Source organism: Rattus norvegicus, chromosome 16, assembly GCF_021556685.1.
Source record: "Rattus norvegicus strain SHRSP/BbbUtx chromosome 16, alternate assembly SHRSP_T2T, whole genome shotgun sequence".
NCBI lineage: Eukaryota > Metazoa > Chordata > Mammalia > Rodentia > Muridae > Rattus > Rattus norvegicus.
In genome coordinates, this window is record NC_141549.1 from 73,162,134 (window position 1) to 73,180,711 (window position 18,578).

Genomic DNA, 18,578 nt, shown 5'->3' on the forward strand with positions numbered 1-18,578 from the left:
AGAGATCTACCTGCCTCTGCCTCCCAAGCGCTGTGATTAAAGTTGTGTGCTACCACATCTGGATCCAAATGGTTTTTCAAGTGGTGTTTAATGTTATCGGTCCGTCTCCATGTTCCTTTTTTTTACCTTTCTCTCCCATCCCCCTCCTTATGCAGTCTTCCTCCTATTCTGGTTCCCCCTTTATTACTCCATAACACTATATTCTCCTTCCTTGGGAGATCCTTTCCTTCCCTTGGTCCCTTACTAGATAACCTCTGTGGTTACTCAGACTACTGAACACATTTCAAGCTTAAAATCCACATGTAAGAGAAAACATGCAATATTTGTCTTTTTGGATCTGAGTTACCTCACTCAGGATGATGTCTTACAAGTTCATCCATTTACCTGTGAATTTCATAAATTTTTAAACAGAATTGGATATTGAAGTCACTTCTGACACTGTATTAGGGTTAATCTGAAGTTTTATGTGGTGTAGTGTTATGAAATTGGGCCTATCTGTGTTTCGTGAGTGTACGTTTAGGATTATACACCTCTTGGTGAGGTGTTCCTCTTAATAATGCCAAGTGACTCTCTTTATCTCTTCTGAGTTTTGGTTAGAAGTGTGTTTTGTCAGATCCTAGAATGGCTGTTCCTGATATTTCCTTGTTCCATTTTCTTGGAATACCCTTTTCTATCCTTTGACCCTGAGACGGTATCTGTCTTTGATAGTGAGATTCGGGTGTTGAAGTAAGCAAGAAGACGGATCTGGTCTTCTAATCCAACCTGCTAGTATCCGTCTCTTTCCTGGGGAATCGAGTTCATTAACATCAATATTTGATATTTAACGATGGGCATTGATTCTTGTCTGTTTTGTTTTGGTGGCATTTGCTGAAACGGCTTGTGATCAACTCCTCTGGAGCTGTTAGTGAGCTACTATTCCCTGTGACCTACTGAGTGTACGGATCCCCGTATTAGGCTGAAGGTCCTTCTGGAATCTTCTGTAGCGATGGCTTAGTGGTTAGAATTGTTTCTAATGTTTAATATTTTTATCGTGGAGAGTTTTAGATGTATCCTTAGATTTTATTTTATTTTGTTGGGTTTAATATCTTGGGTTATCCCTTATTTTCTGTTTCCCCACATGATCCCTTCTGTTGGGAGAGGCCTCTGACTGAAAATCTTGTTTGGATTATTGAGTTTTCCCATCTTCAGCGCCATTTCAGTTTTTCTTCAGCAATTCTATCTTTATTTTCATTTCTCCAACTGACCACAGTTCAGTCATTCTGTGTTTTGTTCTCTTGGAGTATACTCATGTATTATTTGAATCATTTGAACATGGTTGTAATTCTTTTTTAATATTTTGGCCTGGTAGTTCTTCCAAGTCATTTTATTAGGTGGGTGCCATTCTTACACAGTTGTTAGCAATTAGTGGAAGGGACACGCTGTCTTGGTTTTTCCATGTTGTCTCTATTTCTGTGCTGGGGCTTACGTACCAGGAGTTCGTTTATTGCTTGAGGTTTTCTTTCTTTCTTTTGTGTGTTTTATTTTAAAATTTATAGGCATCTTGATTTTTCTTTCAGTTCAGTGGAGGACTGAGGCTGAGTGGGATTGATTTGTACTTTCTTCTCTGTGACTGGCATTTAGGACCAGAGGTTCTATCTATCCGATAAGTTTTTCTTTGAGAGTCAGATATTGAACTATGTTATCTAGGACTTCCTTTGTCTGCTGCTTTCAAACTCTCCACATGCTGGTGGCCTTCCCCAGACTCAGATCTGGTCCTCTCCTTGGTTTCCCAAATACCACTGCAACTTCTGGGAGATCTGGAACTCTCTGACACCCAAGGGCCTAACCAGGAGTTGAATTCTAGGTTAAACCAGGATTTGATCCCTTGTCTTTAGATGTGGAACTCCCAAAGCACTAATAAGCCTTACCTAAAATTAAGAATGTGTTCTAAGGGAACACATGGTGTTTCCTTAGAGCCCATAAATGAGATTGGAATGAATACACCAGAGCCAGTGCCTGTGTGTGCTTGCATTAGTCTCGTAGGAAGCGATTCTAGTTCCGAAATCCATGTTCATCGGCAGCCACTGTCTGTTTTGCTGGAGGTGGGGCCTCTGCAGAGGAAACAGTGAAGAGCTGAGAATACAAACTGGATTCAGATGGCTCTGGGTTCCAATGTTGACCTTGACACGATGGATTTCTACAGTGAACTTAGGGGCGTTCTTTTGTTTTCTTATCAGCAAGATGGCAGTGCCAGTGCCATGCTTGCTAGGCTCTTATAAGGATTATATTTCCGGCTGTATTATAGGTCCCAGGATAAATACAGACAATATCACATGATCAATTAAAGTCACGTGGTTTTCTGGTTAACACTGTGTGGGAAAGCGTGGGATACAAGGGTGGCTCTGGGTATCTCAGGAGGTCCCAAATCTTGACTGCTTGCTATGCACTGTGGCCCAAGTTGTTAAGGAACTAATGTTTCTCAGGGTTCAGCCCTTACTGTAGAGTTTTTCTCAAGGAAGGGAAGAGCTAGTTTAACTAGGAGTAGTCGGGCGGTTAGGTAAGGGCAAGGTTTACTATAACTTAAAAGCAAACACAAAGGAGCTGATGTTCTGTACAGGGGGCTCCAGTGTTTTTCAGTCTGCTCTAAGGAAATCCTGGACCAGGGGATGTCCCTTTGTTGGGGAGATATTCCAGTTTGGAAAGTACTTGCTGTGCAAGCATGAGGACATGATTTTGTTTTCCAGAACTCACATGAGAAATGACAGGACCTGTTGGCCCATACTTGTAATCACAGCACAGGGGAGCCGGAGACAGCTGGAGATCTCTGGGGTTTGTAGGTCAGGCAGTCTAGGTTATAGGGGTGAGTCCTAGGCCAGTGAAAGACCAGAACACAAAATAATAGGTGGAAGATGCCTTAGAAGTAAAACTCAAGGTTGTCCTCTGGCTTCCACAAGCATGTACATGTATGTGTGTGCACATGTATATGTATATGCACATGTATGTGCACACACACATATACATTCACACATTTTCCTCAGCGCTGTGGAACTTAAGGTTGCCAATTAATCCTGCGGACATACAAATACAATGACAGATGATAGACACACAGCCTGAGGGAGTCTATCGGGTTAGGAGAGAGAGAGAGGGAGTTATTCACTACCAACTGGCTTCCCCTCCCCCCTAGTCTAGGTGAGAGGTTCACAGGACATGGGCTTGATCTGTTAGTATTTTACAAGGTTCCTGGCCATATACTGATGAGTTTATATTAAGCATGTACCTTCCACATGTGCAGTGTTGTGCTAGGTTTTGTGAAGCATGCAAAAAGGTGCATGAATAAAGATATATAATGTATGGATATGCACACGCGCACACGCACACACACACACACACACACACACACACACACACACACACACACGTCTACAAGGAGTGTTGAGTTTAGCCAGTATAGGTCCTGTATATGTTTTATATACGTGAAAGCAACTATAAAACAGGCCATAAGGTCATTAGAGATGTGCCAGTTACATTTTACGGGAGTTCAGAAGACAGGAGAAATTACCCACAGGGAGAGTGTCAAGCTGCTGGCTGGTCAAACTCTGTTCTCAGCTTTTTCCATTCAGTTCTTCATATCATTGACATACAATGGCCGGGATGATCTGGTTCTAAAAGCCTGAAACACCAATTTCAGCACATACCACAGCTTTCAAACCTCTAAGTGATTTTTCTATTGCCAATCGCAGTAATTTTTTTCCATTTTATTAACTTGAGTGTTTCTTATTTACATTTCGACTGTTATTCCCCTTCCCGGTTTCCGGGCCAACATCCCCCTAACCCCTCTCCCCCCTCTTCTCTATGGGTGTTCCCCTCCCCCCATTATCGCCCTCCCCCCAACAACCCCTTTCACTGGGAGTTTAGTCTTAGCAGGACCAAGGGCTTCCCCTTCCACTGGTGCTCTTACTAGGCTATTCATTGCTACCTATGAGGTCAGAGTCCAGGGTCAGTCCATGTATAGTCTTTAGGTAGTGGCTTAGTCCCTGGAAGTTCCAATCGCAGTAATTTTAAAGTGGAAGCGTTGGAGTTCTTTTTGACTTCCTCCTATCTCATGGTTTGGGCTCCCAGTGCATTTTCCTGTGGGGATGCTGTATATGCGAACATTTCCCTGTTTATGTTTGGGCTGTCTACAAGGGTGATCTCACTTGTCTCTGTCTGGGGCCTCTGGATTTCTGTTATGAGAAGTTTCTGGTTTAGGGTTTACATATCGAGAGATCAAGGCCTTCTGCACAGGGCCTTTGTTCTAATTTTCATGTACTGATATCCTAAACTCTGCCAGCTTCAGGTTGGTGAAGGGTTCTTAGCTTGCTGACAGGCTGTAGGGCACATGATTGACTTAGTAGTAAGCCCTGACCCACCCTGGCCCACTGGCATGGCTTGAATCTTATGGATGCCCAGGAGTCTATATGGAGTTGATTCTCTAAATCTACATATCTATTCCTAACCTGCCCCCTGAGTATTTTCTGTAATAGAGGCTCCCGTATCCAACTGCCTATTGGGCACCTTCATTATGGCCATCCTAGATTTAACATGGTCAAAACAGGATTACTGATATATGTTAAACACACCCTAGGGCACGTAGATGCACTAACACTTACAGTTTCTGTTATATGCTAATCAGTTTAATGGCTGCTATCTCATTTTGGCATAATTTGCACATATATTATTATGATAGCTGCCTAGCACAGCATGCATGCACACACAGAGAGAGCACGGCTTGCCTTGGTTAGCTCAGATATGCTTTGCTTTGGCTAGTCCAGCAACCTTAAGGTTTATAAGAGGCTCTTTAAATTCTGAAAGTTTCAGTGTTTCCCCCTTGCTTTATTAATATGGTGGTTTGAATAAGAAGGGTCCTCTTAGGCTCTTAGGTTTGAGTGCATGGTCATCAGGGAGTGGCAGTACTTGGGAAGGATTGGCAGGCAGGAGCGTCTTGGAGTAGGTGTAGCCTTGTTGAAGGAAGTGTGTCACTGGGGGTGGGCTTTGTAGTTTCAAGGCTCTGACTCAGGCCCAGTGGCTCCCTCTCCCTCTCTCTCTCTCTCTCTCTCTCTCTCTCTCTCTCTCTCTCTCTCTCTCTCCCTGCTGCCTGTGGATCTGGTTGTAGAACTCTTAGCTACTTCTTCCTCACCATGTCTGCCTGGATGCCATGGCACTTCCCGCCATGATGATATGGACTAAACATATCTGTAACTGTGGGCAAGCCTCCAGTTACTGCTTTCTCATATAAGAATTGCTGTGGTCATGGCATCTCGTCATTGCAGTGTAACATTGACTAAGATGGTCATGTGGCTTCCTGTTCCTTCTGGGTTCCTGATGATTCTGTTTTGCTTTTCAGGAGAGGAAAAGCAACTTTCTACCACTCTCCCTGCAGTCCAGAGTCTTAACGAGCCTGCTCGGATCACCAACTTGCTTGCATCAAGATCATCTGGGGTCCTTGGGAACAGGACTGCTTCTTCTACTCTTCCAAACCAAACTTTCTGGGGAAAGGGCCCAGAATTGTAACCTTTTAAGCAAGTTTCTCAGATTCTTCCTAAGTGTACTGTGGTTTGAGGATCACTGCCCAAATCTCTTTTCTCCTTTGGTATTTCATTTTAAATATTCATGGGAGAGGCATTCCAGGGAGCCCAGAAAGAGAAGGAGCTGACTATGTTACTCAGCCTCCTGTCACTATAACAAATAGCCAAGACAATCTCTTATAGAGAGAAAAGATTTATTTTGGCCCAGGGTGCTGGAGTTTCAGTCCGTGGTTGATTGATGCTGTTGCTTTAGGGCTAAGTCGAGCTACATGAGTACACATCATGACTGAAGTGCTTGGTAGGACAAAAACCACTTATATAATAGCCATGGAACAGCAGAAGAAAGGGGGTGGGGGGCCCCACAATTCCCTCTGAGGGTATAGCCCCAGTGACCTTAACGCCTCATACTAGGTCTTAAGGTCTTAAAGGGTTTCCCTTGCTGTCAGTGGAAGGATCTGGGGACCAAGCCTTTACCACACTAGCCTTTGGGGACACTTCTCCAAGCCACAGCAGTGACTCACAGCTACTCTTCATGTCACTGAAGTTCTTTGGGAGCCCCAGAACCCTGTGTGGCCATAGTCAGTGCCACACACATCTTGCTGAGTTGTATGATCCCCCCCACCCCCTCCTCCTACACTTTCTGGAGCTACAACCGCAACCTAAAATAGTTTCCATCAGAGAGGATCTTTTTTTTAAAAAAATAAGGATTTTCTCAGTGATTTTTTTTTAAAATCTTGTTGATCTAGGCATAAAATTCAGTAGAGGTTGATGAAGTTTAGATATCATTACAGGTTGACCAATGTCCAGGTATGCCTGGGTCTGGAGGACTGCAAGAACTTCAGTGCCAGCATCAGGATGTTCCGAGAAAAGCGGGGTGAGCTAGTTACCCTTGGAATATGCCTTATGAATCAGCCTATGAGTTAAAATTAAATGTATCAGCAAATATTAGATTTGAAATGTATGTGGGCTGCATAATAAGAAAGACCGGTTTAGAATGAGATGTATTTTTGACTTGTCAGATGTGTGGCAAGGCCCCCGAACAGCTCGTGGTGGTGAAGATGGAGATGGCTCTCACCCTTTAATGACGGTGTGGTAGGGGCCATGCTACTCCTGTCAGAGTACACCGTGTTTGACAATAGGGGAAGGAACACATCGGGGGTAAGGCATGCTTTTCAGATCCCGAGAGCTGGATACATTGTCAAAGGTACTGTTCATTTGTATTATTAGCAGACAGTCCTTGACCAAAATGACGGGGTTCCAGGGTGTCACTTCCACCCTGCACATCATGTTCTTTTCTTGTAAGGACCTCCAATGCCTTCCACTCTCCCATCATCCACTGCTGTGTTCCTCTTCCCAAAGAGTCTCTGGCTTATTTCACTTAGCAGCACGATGATCTTTACCTCCCTCCATTTCCCTGCTAATGACTTAATTTAACTTCTTTATGGCTGAGTCAAACTCCGCCATGTATTTTTTTTTTGCTTATTCTACGTATTTTAATTTTTAAAGCCTTTTATCTTTTAAGGATGTACACATGGGCAAGATCTACTAAGTTAATGAACGCCGAGGCTGACCAAAGGACTTGGAATTTGTGATCAGTGCTGCAACAAAACCCGGATGTGTAGATATCTCTGTGGTGCGTTGGCTTCAGCTATATTCCCTGGAGCAGTGGTACAGTTGGATCACACAGTAGGGCTGCTGGTTAATCCTGGTTGTCAACTCGATACACCTGGAAAGAGAGAGCCTCAACTGAAGAATTGCCTTAATCAGATTGACCTGTGGGCGTGACTGGGCAATTTGTAGGCAGGTGGGCCTTGGATGTTTAAGTAGTTGAATCCAGGAGCCAGCCAGTGAGCGGTGCTCCTCCGTGGTTCTGCCTCTGCTTCTGCATGAGCGCCTGCCCTGTCTTTCCTCCGTGATGGACTGTGGAAGGTAAGCCAAAGAAACCACCCCACACCCCAAGTTGCTTTTGGTCACAGTTTTTATCACTGCTACAGAAGGAAAGCTAGGATAGTGGGTCTACTTTTATTATTTATTATTTTATTTTTTGAGGAACCTCTATACTGACTTCCGTGGTGGCTGTGGAAGGGGTTCCTCCCCCCTCCCCCGCTTTTTTTGCTGTCATTGTTTGTTACTTTCTTGCTTGTGTCTGTATGTCCCATGCATGTTGGTTGCACAGAGTCCAGATGGCCCTCATGGTACTGAAATTTCAGATGGTTTTGAGCTGTCCTGTGGGTATTGGGAATTGAATCTGGGTCCTCTAGGAGAACAGCCAACGCTTTCAACCACTAAGCCGTCTCTCCAGCCCCCTTGTTTGTTACTTACTTGATGATCTCTGTTTTGCCTGGGGCGAGATGGGATCCTAATATAATTTTTATTTGCCTATCCCAGAATGCTAATGCTATCGAACCCCTTTTCATATAGTCACTGTCTGTATTTCTTCTTTTAAAGACTGCTTAAATCCTTTGCCTGTGTACTGAGAGACGATTCGATGTTTCGCTGCTCAGTGCTTAGTTCCTTATATAGTCTAGATAGTCAAATGTATAGCTGGCGAAGGTTTTCCCTCATGCTGTGGATTGTCTCTTGGCTCTGTTGCTTCGTTTGATGTGCAGAAGCATTTTGATTTCGTGAAATCCCATTGTGGACTCTTGCTCTTATCTCGCCTGGGCATCTGTGATGGTTTGTAGATGCTTGGCACTACAGGGAGTGGCACTGTTGGAAGGTGTGGCCTTGTTGGAGTAGGCGTGTCACTGTGGGCGTGGCTTTAAGACCCTCACCCTAGCTGCCTGGAAGCCAGTTTTCTAGCAGCCTTCAGATGAAGGAGTAGAACTCTCAGCCCCTCCTGCACCATGCCTGCCTGGATGCTGCCATGTTCCTGCCGTGATGATAATGCACTGAACTTCTGAACCTGTAAACCAGCCCCAATTGAATGCTGTCCTTTTAAGAGTTGCCTTGGTCATGGTGTCTGTTCACAGCAATAAGAGCCTAACTAAGGCAGCATTGATTTGGGAAAGTCCTTTCCTTTAGGAGGCTGTTTGTTTTCTGACCTAATAATGGTTTAGTGCCTTGCATGCTCCTTGGTCATGATTGCGTAGAGGGAGAACGCTGTCTGTTGGGGCAGAAGAGATGACCTGTATGCAGCCTTGGAAGCAGGCTTCTCCTTCCCCCTCATCTTCCTTCCAGTGGTCAGCATCTGCACTAACCTCACAATACAGTGCCTGACTTCTATAATACTTTCAAGGTCCTTTAGAACATTTCCCCTTCTTCAGAACAATGAGAGAAAAAGTGTTTAGGTAGACTAAAAAGAAATCATGAGTGTATTATGGTGGTGGAAATGTACCATTTAATATCTAAACATTTATTTGAACACACACACACACACACACACACACGTATGCATTTCTAGCTATGCCTTGGCTCTTCCCCCTTCTGGCTGTGTGTATATTTAAGGCTGAAGCAACAGCATCTATCTCGGATTACGAAGTGGAAGGTTCATATTCAGGCTGCCAGAAACCTGGGTTCCTTTTCACATTTATAGTCAAGATGTCACTCGGCAAGAGTGTTTAGGTCACGTCTTACTCGACTCCTGCAGTCTGGGTACTGTGGTTTCCAGTCAGCTGGGAACCTGGGTTCCTGACCCTGGAGCCGGCAGCTTGGTTGTTCTGGATTATTTATATTTGAATTCTTGTGAGAAAGAAATAAGCGATCATGTCGAAGCCACTCTTATTTTGACTTTTTGTTGTAGCAACTGACTGTTTTTCCTAAGCTATGGCAGCAGAACCCTGGCCCCTTGCAGCCCTCCCTAGTATTGATATATGGAAAGGACATCCAGCCTCCTTCCTAAAAAGACCAAGAGTCAAGGCTGCTTATGACACTGGAGACAGGTTGCCTTTAATTTTGACCCCACCCAATCACTGATTAAGCTCCAACAGAGAATAGCTGGGAATGGGCGGGACCATGGTTTGCTTGTTACCAGGCTGCATCATCTTATAGGGCTTTAAATGGGCATCCTCATCCTCATCATCAATCAAGTGCACCAGGCTCTGCCTGTCAGCACAGTGCTAGCCAAATCTGAGTGCTCTGGCCTTTTACCCCCTCCAGACAGGTATGGGGTCAAATGGCGTGGGAGGAAGATGGCCGTTCCCTTGCTGCTTGCAGGAACCCGCTCCGTTTCTGGGAGTAAAAGTGCCCTTTCCTGTCTTCCAGCATACATTTGGATGGTTCCTTCACATTTCTTTTTATTATGTGTATGCAAGTAGGTCTCTGTGTGGGTATGTGCATGTGAGTACAAGTGTCAGTGGAGGCCAGTAGAGGGTGCTACCTTGTTGAAGAGAGTTCCTTTCAATTTTTCCATGGGCCGTGTCAGTGCAGCTTCTTAGAATATGATTTGTGAAGTGTGTGTGTGTGTGTGTGTGTGTGTGTGTGTGTGTGTGTGTGTGTGTGTGATGCTTATGTGTTTGTGTGTACACCAGTGAAGACAACAGGTGAGCCGTGGAATGGAAAGTAGTGGCAAGAACCTACCATTTACCAGATGTCTGTCTGTGAGCTGTGCTTAACAGACACTGAGGCGCTTAATTCTTACAATGACTCTAAGCAGTGGGAATTGCTTCTGAAGTAGTTACTTTCTTGCTTCTGTGACAAAACACTCCGCCACAGCAATGTAAAGAGGGGGGATTATTTTGGCTCAGAGTTTTATGATGGGGAGGGCACGGTGGCTGAAGTAGTCCTTTTCAGGCCACAGACACAGGAACTTGTAAGAGCACATACTGGAAGTCTGGAGTAGCTGTAGCCCTCAAAGCCCCGTCCCCAGTGGCATGTATCAGACAGCTAGACGATGGGCTTCAAAGCTTCCACAGCTTCTCAAAACAGCACAGCAGCTGGTGATCAAGAGTTCAAACACATGAGCCTGTGGGGGGCACATGTAGCTGATAGTTTGTAAGTTGCATATACTGCACACTGCTTAATTTCAGTGAACCCTTTCGACACAAAATAACTACGCCTTTTGTTTTGTCTGCAAGAGATAATGGGAAAGTGGCAGCTGTAAATATTTGGTTAATCTGATAGGAACTGGCTACTCAGGAAGTCGGAGCAAAGGAATGGTCTTTGGGGAACCTGTGTAGTGGAGGTTTCCCATAGGAATTGAGATTCTGGATTCTGTTGTCCCAGGCTTCTCCACACACTGAGTGAAGGATGAACAGGGTCACAGCGCCTAATGGGAGAGGAACTAGATTTCCAACCAAGGAACTGGTGAAAGTTGTTGGACTCTGTTGTGTTTATTTCCTTGTGTTCTAATGGTTCTCTCAGTAACAACACAGACTTTGAGATTAGTGCTCTAAACCATCCTAGTTACCTCCCTCTATTCCTCCTTCCCTCCCATTCTCTCTCCTTCCACTTCTGTTTCCCATTCTTCCCTTCTTATTTCTTTCTTCACTGCATAGTCCAGGCTGGGTCAATGCTTACCCCACCCGCCAACTTCCAGAGTGCTGGGGTCAGGGGTGTGCACTCCACCATTGGCCTCTCGATTATTTTTATCCTTTAAAAATCTGGCTTCTGTAAAAGCCTCTTGCATTGTGTAAAAGCTGGACTTCAGCACTTTCTATTCCCCTCTGCAGATCTGGCCCACTAATTTGTATGTGGGCCAAGCCATGAGAACAGGATTTCTTTTGAGGACCACTTTATTTTCTGTTAAAAATTAACAACCATCGGAGGCTAACATTGGAATGTATTGCCTTCTTATCTTCTCCCTATAATTAAAAATGTGTAATATAATTGTGGCGAAACTTTATATTTTTGTCTCTCCCCAGGCTTGGCCGTGAGTTTAACCATGTGTATGCTGTAACTGGTTGGTTTGTCCTCTGTGCACAGAGTCACACACATCCAGCCACCTCTTGCCCTGCACCCCACCCTTGGTGATGCTTCCACCCTTTCCTAAAGACCATAAGTTGGCAGGAGAAGTGAGGCTCCTCATCCCAGGGCTGCTTTTTCCTTGTGCTGGTGTCGTGATGTCCCAAGGGGGAGGCTGAGAACACCACAGAGGGCCAGTGTTCACCTCCCGCAGCAGGAGGGATTCCATCAGGGCTCTGCGTCTTCTTGGATCGGGAAGAACGGCTCTCAGGCCAGCAGTTCTCTTTGCTGGGTGTTCTGTGGATAGAATGCTTTTACTTTTGTCCATCTGACTCGCCCTCACCAGCCCTTCTTACTCATTCTCAGCATTTGGAGCAAAGCTCTGGGGCAGCATAGTAAGTGCTGGAGAAGAGAATCCATCCACTACTTTAGGAGAACAACAACAGCTCTATGGTTACAATTTATGTACCATAAAGTCTCCCCGTTTTTAAGGGCACAGGGGATGAGTTTAGTAAGTGTGTAGTTATGGGGCTGTCACTGCAATTGCCGGGATGATTCTGTTACTCCTGACACCTACTCAGCCTCAACTCTCACCTCCAACCCCAGGCAGTGACCTGTTCTGTCTCCGCTAAGTAGTTCTTTAGACATAGGGAAAGATAATATTTGCTCTTTTAATTCTAACTTTTATTTAGCACCCCCTTACTCTCGAGTGCGAGCATGCACACACCTCTCTTGTGGTTCCACCCATTTTTTTTTTCAGTCCAGGTCCTTTATTTCCTTTGTGTCCATCAGGCCATGAATCCGTATGGACTGGGCTCCAGCAGCCCAGGCTCCTTTCCGTTGGTCCTCACAAAGTGGGCTTCTCTGGGTGGCGCAGGCTGGCGCTTCAGCTGAACCCAGGTGCCCTTCTCTTTGGCTTCCTTTTTCTTCTGATCGTTCTCCTTCACCCGCTTCAGGAAGCTGTCTCTGCTCTTCAAGTGCTTGATGTGCTCAATCCGCACATTGATCCTCTTGGCCAGAATCTTGCCTTTAACTTGCTTATTTACAATGATGCCCACGGAATGCTGGGTGACATTGTAGACTCTTCCGGTTTTGCCGTGGTAATACTTATGGGGCATTCCTTTTTGAACAGTGCCCATTCCCTTGATGTCTACAATATCACCCTTCTTATAGATTCGCATGTATGTGGCCAAAGGAACGACTCCATGTTTCCTAAAAGGTCTAGAGAACATATACCGAGTACCTCTCCTCTTTCCTTTTGTGTTCGTCATTTTGGCGACTTACTGGAAGATGGCTACCTCGGTGGAAAGGCCCCACCCACTTATTATGATAATAATATTTTCCTTCATTCTGTGCTCAACTGTTGTGCACCAAATAGATACATCGCGCTATCCTTTCCTCAGTGAATATCTGTGCTACTTCTAGTGTTCAGTGAGTGATGCTACTGTGAACTGGAGGCAGGCTTAGAGTCTTTGCCTTCACCCTAGGCGTTCTCCACATCAGCTGCACTTCATTAGCAAGGAGCTAAGCTAACTCCAGTCCTTTCTTTGCTTCCCTTCCTCCTTCCCCTTTCCTCCTTCCCTCTCTTTTCTTCCCTCCCTTCCTCCCTCTCTTTTCCTTCCTTTTCTCCTATCATCTCTCCCCTCTCTCTTTGTTGAAAATACATTTTTTCATATACTACATTCTGATTATGGTACCCCCCTGAACTTCTCCCCAACTTTCCACCCACCCAAATCCACACTTTCTCTCTCTCTCTCTCTCTCTCTCTCTCTCTCTCTCTCTCTCTCTCTCTCTCTCTCTCATGGGAATACAGACAGGCATCTAAGCAATAATAAAGTAAGATAAGACAAAATGAACAAACCAGAACAGGGCAAAGCAAACTAAGGGAAGGAAAAGAACCTAGAAAAGTACAAACAAACAAACAAAACAAAAACCCAAAATAACAAAACCCACATACGTTCACACACACAGAAAATTTTATAAAGACAAAATCCCAGAAACCATGAAATATATGTAAAAGATATACAAGAAAAAAAAAGAAAAATAATAAAAGTAATACCCAGACAAAGCATTATGAGACAAGGAATCTCCCCAAATACCACTGAGTTCATTTCATGTTGGCCAGGGTCCCAAGTGAGACTCTGTTGACAGAAACTGATTTTTCCTTTGTGAGCTACTGGAGATTGGAGATAGCATCTGGGTTAGGGATGGAGCTAGTGTCCACTTCCCTTTCAGTGCCGGGACCCCATCTGGCTTAGACCTGTGCAGGTCCTGTGGATGCTACCATAGTTCTCTCCCTCTCCCTCCCCCTCTCCCCCTCCCCCTCCCCTTTTTTCTTTGTCATTTTAGTGGAAGCTAGCTAGCTGTTCATCATGGTCACGATTTGTATTTTTTTTAAATGATTAACTGTGAACATTATTTCCTATGCATATGAACCATGCAAACAAGTTCTTTAGAGAAATGTTCAACCTGCTGCCTATTTAAACACTACTCTTTCTGTTGCTGAGTTTGGAAGCCCTTTGTGGAGTCTGAGTATCAATCCATTATTAGGTATATGACTTGCAAATACTTACCTTCCTTCCATGTGAGGCTTTTTGGCTCTGTCAATTCTGTCATTTGATGCACAAAAGCTTGTATGTTTGATGATGTCTAACTTTTTTTTTAATGACTTTCCTTCCCATGATTTTGAACTCGCATTCAAGAAAACACTTCACATTCAGCGTCACCACGAACTTCCCCTTTGTATTCTTATAAGACGTTTATTATTTTTAAGCAGATTTGGTGCTATTTTAAATTTTTCATTCCTATTTTTATTGTTACATGTATGGCTATTTTGCCTGCATGCATGTCTGTGTGCCATGTGCATGCCTGGTGCCTCTGGAGGACAGAGGAGGGTGTTGGATCCCATCTATAACAAGAGTTATGAGCCACAATGTGGGTCCTCTGTAAGAGCAGCCGGTGCTCTTAACCACTGAGCCATCTCTCCAGCCCCTTGTCTTTCTTTTTTTTTTCTTCTGGTCAATGGTCTTTGGCCTGTTTGGGGATCATTTTTGTATTTTGTATAAGATAAAGATCCAATTTAACCTTCTGCATGTGGGTATTCTTTTTTTTCCTATCATCACTAGTTAAAAACACTGTTGAGTGGTTCTGGCACTCTTGTCAAAAAATCATTTAATATATATATATATATACATATATACACATATATATGTATATATAATGTGTGTATGTGTATATATATTCACACACTCACACTAGCACATGCACACACATATACACACAGAACTTGATTTCTCTCTATTTTCTCTCTACTTATTTCTGGTTATTTTTATTCCGCCAGCACTACACAGTTTTGATTGCCTGAGTTTTGCAATATGCCATAAAACCTGCAAGTGTGGGAGCTCTGATTTTTTTTCCCAGATTGTTCTGGCTGGTCAGAACCCTTTGAGATTCCATGTAGAAATTAGGATGATTTTTTCCCCCTTTCTGAAAAAAAAAAGGTATTGTTGGGGTTCTTCAAGACATTGCGTGGAGTCTACAGATTGCTTTGGATAGTAGTGACCTCTTAAATAATTTGTCTTTTGGCTCGTGAACGAAAGGCATCTTTCTATTTATTTTTATCTTTTGTCTTCTTTAAAAAAGTCTCTCTCTCTCTCTCTCTCTCTCTCTCTCTCTCTGTATGTGTGTGTGTGTGTGTGTGTGTGTGTGTGTAAAGGTACATGCATGGTATTGCATGTATATTTGCATGTGTATAGGGGTCAGAGAGACATTTTGGGTATCAGTAATACCTTTCTACACTGTTTCTACATTGAGAAGGTCTCTTATTCCCTGCTGTGTAGACCAGGTGTCTATAAACTTCTGGAGATGTGTGAGGACTTAAGCATGTCAGGTAAGTCCTGTATCAGTGAGCTGTCTATCTCCCAGATTTAATTGATTTTTTTCATTAGTGATTTCCCTCTTACATTTTCTCTTCATTTTTTTTAAATGAAATTCTGGTCATTAGCCTTTCGGATTACACTAGACTTAAAATAATCTCTTCTTTCATTTTATATGGCCACCAACTTCTAAATGATATACGATCCCCTGAACTTATAGTTGGAATCTCCTTGAGCCATGGTGTTTGGCTTTCCAATTTGGTTTCCACCGGCAGCGTCTTGCTGTCACGCAGGCATCTAAGGCACCGCTTTGTTTCTGATTTACGGCGAGAAGCTATCTTCTCTCTCTGAGAATAAGATCGCCTTGTCTGTTTTTCTTCCAAACACTTTTCCTCATGTTTGTTTTTGATTATGTCTTCTGTGAGAAGTATTTCTCACTGTCTCTCCCTGCTTGAGTGGAGGATGTTTGTGTGTGGGGGCTTCCCTAGGGAGAACGGGTTGCCTCTGAGGCCTTTCCATTTTGTCTCTCTCAGACCCGCATGTGGGGTCTTCTCTCTGGACTGGGGAAGTGCTATGTTCCTGCTCAGCTTTTGTTGATGTGCTGTGCATGAAGGTTTCCTGAATGCTGGCATTCCAGGGACACAGGACAGGACCCAGCATCTTCATTTTGATATTCGGAGTCCGTTCTACTCTGTCTCACTCCTGGAAGTCTATGAGCCCTTGTCTTCAGTTCAGACTCTATTTGATTTAGGTTTTTAATTTTTAAAAGATGTGTGTGTGTGTGTGTGTGTGTGTGTGTGTGTGTGTGTGTGTGTGTGTGTCTATCCATAAAGGCCAGAAGCATTGTGTTCCCCGGGACTGAAGTGTCAGGAGGTTGTGTGTCACTGGGTTTGGGAGTTGGGGATCAAACTTGATTCCCTTGCAACAGTCAGTAATCAGTCTTAACTGTAGAGAGCTATTTCTCCAGCCATTTTTTTCCCCAGAGAAAAGAATTCCAGTTTCTTTGAGCAGTGGGAGTAGATGAATGCACGACTGTTTATGATGGTAAAACTTCCTGGGAATCCATGTGGTCAGCACAGACTTCCTGTCAGCGCTCTCTTTCTTCTGCACGTTCTCACAGCCCCAGGGCTGGTGTCTGAAAGTTTGTATATATAAAGTGGTGTGGGCAATCTCAAGTCTCTCTCTTTCTCTCCCCCTCTCCCTCTCTCTCCCCCCTCTCCACACAAACACACACATGCACACACTCATGCGTGCACACACACACACACACACACACACACACACACACACACACTCTTAAATGTTTTGGTTGTGAGCCCAGCTTTTAATGGCTGAACCTCTCACCAGCTCCCACACCCACATACATTTTGTGCTTAATATGTGATGGCACAAGTCCTTCCTGATTATTCTTAGATATTTTTACATGAACTTAAAAATTTTTTAAAAAGTACTTTATGTTCTATAAAGAAGAGTATAGATTTATACATATTTTATAACAAGTTAACTAAGTTTTTCAAATTACCCTATTGGGATTTTAATTGGATCTGTATTCTATTCCAAGTCCTCAGCCGTGGGCATGGATCACGTTGGGCTTTAAAGAAAAAAACAAACAAACAAAAACCTCTTACGTAAGTCATCACGAAATATCTGCTAAGTGGAAACTGTCTTGACACCTATGCTTTTTCTACCATCGGGTCCTGGCTGGTGTGTGCTCTGCCACAGTGCACATGGAAGATGTTACAGCCACAAGGTCAGAGTGAGTTCCAAAGACTGAGCCCATCCTTTGGAAACCAGAATGAGTTTCCCTTGTGGGACAGTGGGCCAGGCTTCTAATGCAGCCCTGATGTGTGTCTTAGGGTTTGCATTGCTGTGAACAGACACCGTGACCAAGGCAACTCTTCTAAGGACAGCATTTAATTGGGCCTGGCTTACAGGTTCAGAGGTTCAGTCAAGTATCGAAAGAGGGAGGCATGGCAGCGTCCAGACAGGCAACTGCTGTAGAAAGAGCTCAGACTTCTACATCTTGTTCTGAAGGGAACCAGGAGAAGACTGACTTCCAGGCAGCTAGGAGGAGGATCTCAAAGACCACCCCTACAGTGACACACTTCCTCCAACAAGGCACTACATACGCCAACAAGGCCACACCTCCTAATAGAGCCATTCCCTGGGCCAAGCATGTTCAAACTACCCTGTTGCACATGCTGAGGGAATGCTACCCAGCCTATTTCTGCTTCCACCATAGGAGGGGCCATCCCTGAGGGGCGTGCAGATACATGCAGCAGGAAGTTGCCCTGTCTGCCTGATCTGACCCACATGGAGAATACATAATATAGTTTATTAGTGTCCCTGATTTAATGTGACATATTTCCAGGGCAACTTACTCTGAGATCACAGTGTTCATAAAATATGACAGAAATCTTTTAAGTGTGAGCATAAGTTCTGAATTAATGTAATAACCCAATCTGGAAAAAGGCTAGCGGCTCAAATATTATGTACAGGACTCCTCCATTTCCCTTCCATCAACCCCCAAACCTGGGCCTCTTTTGAAAAGCCCCATCTTCCTGTCTTTAGCCATCCAGCCTCTAGATGGAATCCAGACTTGGCCTTTTCTCTAGCAGGGTTAGGCCAGGATGTATTCGAGTATGGCCATCACCCGGGGCCCCTGAACAATTGTTCCTGGCTCCAAGGCCTGGATGAGGCTGATAGGAGACTGGGTCTCAGGATGCAGGATTTACTGCCTCTGATGGACTGACTGGAAGGTGAGCGGAAGTGTGGTAGCCTTAACCCTGAGGGCCGGGGTTGTAAAGCTGCCTCTCTCTGCATTCTTCTGGCTCAGGAACCAGAGAAGCAGGAGTCATATTGGACGCATCTGAGATGACACTGTCTTAGGTCATGGGTCCATTTATGCTGTGGTGGTAGAGACAAAACTTGTTTTTTTTTTTTCTTTAAATGAAATCTCAAATGTTTGATTTTTATCAATAAAGACTTGGGAGCCAGATGCTGAGGGAAAGCCTGCTAGCTCAGAGAGGCAGAGAAAGCACCCAGCTGACCTTCTTCCATAGTCAGTGTTCCAAAAGGAAGCTCTCCTTCTCCACACCAACTCAAAAACACCTTTCAAACTGAAAGTCCCTCCTCTCTACTTCCTGTGAGCCTCTCTATCCATCCTCCTGACTCCCTCTTACTCTCTGTGGTTTTTGACTATGTTCACTCCTTGTCAACTGGTTACTTGCTCTACCTCTTGACCTATGGTTGACTTTGTTTAATCCTGTTTACAATAAACAAAAAGTTCTTGGATTAAAGATGTGCACCAGGGCTGAGC

The 18,578-nt window shown here is 44.2% G+C and overlaps 1 protein-coding gene and 1 pseudogene across 1 annotated transcript; one reads left to right on the plus strand and one right to left on the minus strand.

The window, feature by feature from the left end:
* The window catches only part of Erich1 (glutamate-rich 1), a gene marked incomplete at its 5' end in the record, with an annotated part of 52,793,804 nt that overhangs the window by 42,291,574 nt on the left and 10,483,652 nt on the right, over positions 1–18,578 (plus strand).
* Rpl21l3 (ribosomal protein L21 like 3) lies at positions 9,806–13,405 on the minus strand (annotated as a pseudogene). The gene has a single exon (XR_015640042.1). The product of XR_015640042.1 is annotated as a ribosomal protein L21 like 3 (transcript).